The sequence below is a fragment of the Macaca nemestrina genome, chromosome 5 (assembly GCF_043159975.1).
Source record: "Macaca nemestrina isolate mMacNem1 chromosome 5, mMacNem.hap1, whole genome shotgun sequence".
Classification (NCBI taxonomy): Eukaryota; Metazoa; Chordata; class Mammalia; order Primates; family Cercopithecidae; genus Macaca; species Macaca nemestrina.
The window spans coordinates 81,019,519-81,024,578 of NC_092129.1; positions in this window are offsets into that span (position 1 = coordinate 81,019,519).

A 5,060-nucleotide genomic window follows, 5' to 3' on the forward strand; every position below is an offset into this window, starting at 1 on the left:
CAGGCAACCCAACTGAAAAATTGGCAAAGGACTTAAACAGGCATTCCTCTAAAGATACGGAAATGCCCAACGACCACATGAAATGACATTCAACATCATGAGTCATTAGAGATGCAAATCAAAACAATGAGATACTACTTCACACCCACTAAAATAGCTATATTAAAAAAAAAAAAGAAAATAATAAGTGTTGCCAAGAACGTGGAGAAATAAGAACACTCATACATTGTTAGTAGGACTGTAAAATGATACAGTTGTTATAGAAGACAGTGTGGTAGTTCCTTAAAAAAATAAACATATAATTACCATATGACCCAGCAATTCTTCCCCTAGGTGTATAGCCAAAAGTATTCAAAAAAAACTTACACACAAATGTTAATAGCAGCACTATTCGGAATACTCAAATGGTGGAAATGCCCAAATGTTCATCATCAGATAATGGATTAACAAAATATGGCATAATAAACAATAGAATATTATTTAGCCATAAAAAGGAAGACGTTCCTACATGCTACAATGTGGATTAATCTCAAAAACATTATGCCAAGTGAAAGAAACCAGACATATAATGTCATATATTGTATGATTCCATTTATATGAAACATCTAGAATAGGAGAATCCATAGAGACAAAAAGCAGGTCAGCGGTTGCCAGGGGAGAGAGGGGAATTGGAAAGTGAAGGCTTTATGTGTATGGAGTTTTCCTTTGGAGAGATTAAATGTTTTGAAGCTAGAGAGAGGTGTTGATTGCACAACACTTAATGTACTACATGTTACTAACTTGTACATTTTGAGATGGTTACTTTTATGTTACGGCTATTTTACATCGATTTTTTTTAAAACATGGTTGGCCACTAACGTACAACCCACTATATTGTCATTGACAATGACATTGGCAGTTATTTTGTAAATGTACATTTGCTGACAGATATTTTTATAATCTTCATTATGAATCAAGTTACAAATTAAATTATAAATTAAATTTTAAAGATTATAAATTTTACATTAAAACAAATCATAAATTTTTGCAAAGCAGACGAGCAAACAAAAGAACAGAAGAAACTGAGAAAGAGAGGGAACAGAGGCAGGAAACATGAGGGAGGAGAGAGAGAAGGAGGAGGAAGAAAAGGAAAATGCAAAAAAAGAGAGGAGAATAGGAATATGAAAGAGAGTGAGAGCAAACATTTTAAAGTTGGGTAATATCAGGGCTCCGTGGGGAGTGTGAGGAAAGGAGAGTGCAGGCAAGAGCACTCTTCTACATACCTGGTAGGGATATAAATGGACATAGACACTCTGGAGAACGATTTGTCAGTAGCAAATAAAATGAAAATGAACATACTCAGAGCCCTACTTCTGAGCATATATTCTGGAGAAATAATCACATATGTGTCCAAGGAACACGCACACAACATTTGTTTGCTACATCAAATACTAGAAACAGGCTGAGTGATGTGGCTCATGCCTGTAATCCCAGCACTTTGGGAGGCCAAGGCAGGTGGATCACTTGAGGTCAGGAGTTCAAGACCAGCCTGACCAACATGGTGAAACTCCACCTCTATTAAAAAACACAAAAATGAGCTGGGTGTGGTGGCAGGTGCCTATAATCCCAGTTACTTGGGAGGCTGAAGCAAGAGAATTGCTTAAACCCAGGAGGCAGAGATTGCAGTTGCAGTGAGCCAAGATGGTACCACTGCGCTACTCCAGCCTGGGCGGCACAATGAGACTGTGTCTCAAAAAAAAAAAAAAAAACCCTACAAACAACCTAAATAGTTAAGAGGATGGATGCACTGTTATATGTTTGTGAAAGTAAGTAGAAATCTAAGCTGCTGGAACTTTAAAACATTTTGAGCCTTAAGGGAATCTGATTATGGGATCTCAGTCACATGTAAACAGGCAGCTTTATAAAGTAGGCAGCTGTGACCTTCGTTTCTCTGATGATAGACTAGCCTTTTTCCTTACCTATGTTGTTTTGTAAAATGTTATGACTAACGGGCACCAGGGAAGACCCCTTCTCTCTTAACTGTTGATCTTCATTACAGAGTACTTCCCTCTTTCCTCTTTCACAGACTTCATGACTAGCACATTGTCTAAGATGGAATGTTAAATACACTCTTTCAAATAGGAAAAGAAAATAAACTTATGGAAAAGAAAACAACTTGTAACTAATTAAATTGTTGTAACTCATAAGCCAGCCTTGTATAGAAAATATTATAATCCCACAAAGTTTCTTTGTTTTCTGCCTGTATACGCAAGATCTTAACTCTGGAGCACTGACTCCCTTCCTTTGGAGTCTGTGTTATCTGAACGGCATTCTCAGCTTTTCAGGTGAATAAATGCTTTTAAACTGGATTCTGATCCTTTCCATTATTTCAGGTAGACGTACTAATAATATGGTAGTATATAGTCATTTAAAAGAAGAATTTTATATATACTATATATGTGAAAAGATAAATGAACTTCAAGGTATTTTGTTGTCTGGAAAAGATAGTTGGCAGATACAGTATGATGCCAAGCAATATAACTTAGTATATCACATTATATTCATGTATTACTTATATAATAAAATGTATAATAACAAAAAATGGAGGGATACAGAAAAAGAGAACTCTGCCATGATCAAGGTAAGAAAATGTATGTGAAGGAGTAAGAAAGAGAAAAATCAGAACGCAGCAGGGCAGCAGTATTTAACACAAAATTTTCAAAGAGGGGTTGCACTCTATATAATATACTCTCAAAATTTGGGGCAGTGGGTGCATTTAGGAGTACAGGCATGGATTAAGTGGATCCCCTGCTTAGGGTTTCACAAAACTGCAATTTTGGTGTCATTGGTCTGTGTTCTCATGTGGATGATTGGGGAAAGATTTACTTCCAGGTTCACTTAGACTGTTGACAGAATTCATTTCCTGGAGTTTGTAGGACTTCTTGCTGGTTGGCTATGGGCCAGAAGCTGCTTTATAGCGCCTAGAGGCTGCCCATGGTTCCTCACCATGTGGACTTCGCAAGCATGGCCACTGCCTTCATCAGGCCAGACAGGACAGTCTCTAGAGAGAGTCTGTTCATAAGAGAGAGTCTTTTATAATGTAATGTAGTAGTCACGGGAGTGATATCCATCACCTTTGTTATATTTATTTTCAGAAGCAAGTCACAGGTCCCAAACCCTCTTAGGAGGAGGGGATCCAATACAAGTATGAACATGAAGAGGTACTGGGAATCAGAAACCATTGTGGCCACTGAAGAATCTGTCACACAGGCATATATTTGTTGCATTGAGACAGGGAAGCTATTTTAAGATGGTGTGGTGAAAAAGGATAAAAGCTCCTTACTCAGGCTCTAACTTACCCTACTCTCAGTCAATTGGTAACAAAAGACCTAAGAAGCTGTTAACTGCAAGCTCCTATTTCAGAGGGCTAGGGACTTCCCCAGATCCCCACGTGTACAGTTAGACTCCAACCTACAGTTACCCCTTCCTCACTTTAATGCTAAAAATTACTCCTGGGGTGGAGATTTAAAATGCTAATGCTACATATGATGTATGAAAAAGCATATTGGGCCACTGTGCAAGCACTAGAAAAACTCCTCCTATAGGTGCCCTGATGTAACCCTCCCCTATAGAAAGACCCTATAAAACTCACCCACACACTAGCCTCAGAGCAGTCCGTTCCTTTGCCTTTCTTGGTGCTGACTCTCTTGCGCACAAGCTGAATACACTCTCCTTTGCTACCATGTTTGGTGATCTCTTTTAATCTCTATCATGGGAGATCATAAGAACCCAGGGCAACAGTAACAGCTTCTGAGTATTTTTAATTAAAAATAACTGTAATATAATCCTTGAATTTTTAAAATGTAGGGCACTAAACTAAAGTAAAACCTAAATCCAGAGTACATCTGACCTCAAAGTTCATGGCCTTCTCACTTCCCTGGCCATAGTTTAAAGGTGTATATATATATACACACACACACACACACACCATGGACTACAACCAGTTCAAACTGGATTTCCAACATTTCAGCACATCTCTGGAATGAAGAGTATAAGTGAAGGCCTAGGAGTCACCTGGTTTCTACCCATTTCTGGGGTGTAAGAATATGTGTATTTCTTGATCCTCAGTTCCAGCATCAATTAAAGGGAGTTAATTTTACCATCTATATTCATTGTTTTTGTGGTTACCCTGGGGCTCAAAAAAGACACCGATTGCTCAATAAATGCTTGTTCCTGGAGTTACTATTACCAATATGGTTATATAAAATGAAAGTGAGCTAGAAGAAAGGAAATTCTTAAATTAGTGGCATGTTTTACTGGTCGTCACCAACTCTCACATTTGTTCCATCACAAAAACAAAACAAAACTTTGCTAATTGCAAAGGAAGAAAAAAATGCATCTGATTGCTTTAAAAATGTATGCATTTGGTTGTTACTGATATGAGTTTGTCATTTGTTTTTAAATTTTTTCCTTTTATGATTGTCTATGCCCTTTACTCGTTTGCTTTTGGAGATGTTCACTGATTTGAATATAGGTATTTTATTGGTTGGGTGTGGTGGCTCACACCTGCAATCCTAAGCTTTGGAGGCTGAGTCAGGAGGATACTTGGGCCCAGGAGGTCGAGATAGAAGTGAGCCGTGATCGCCACTGCACTCCAGCCTGGGAGACAGAGCGAGAACCCATCCCTAAGAAGAAAAAAAAATACTATATTTACCCCTGTCTTTCTCTCTGTCCAATACATCCAGATATTCCCGTCCCCACTATGGTGATTTACCTCTTCATTTTGTTTACGGTGTGTGTGGAGCGGGGGTGAGAGAGCCAGCGTGCAGTTGCCTTGGTTCAGCAGCCAGCCCATCGCTCCTGCCTAGCGTGACTGTGAATACTAGGTGTATGTTACAACCGGGAGCGGTGTACACTCGGGGAAGCGCATCTTTGGAAACTTTGGTCTGTAGCGGCCGCTAGGATTCTCCGCAGCCCCGCACCCCGGTGGCCGAACCGCCTGCCCCGGCCCAGACACTGCCGCCGCGCCCGCCCACCCGGCTGCGCCCCGGGGCGCGCGCCCGTGCCCGGCCCCCGCCCGC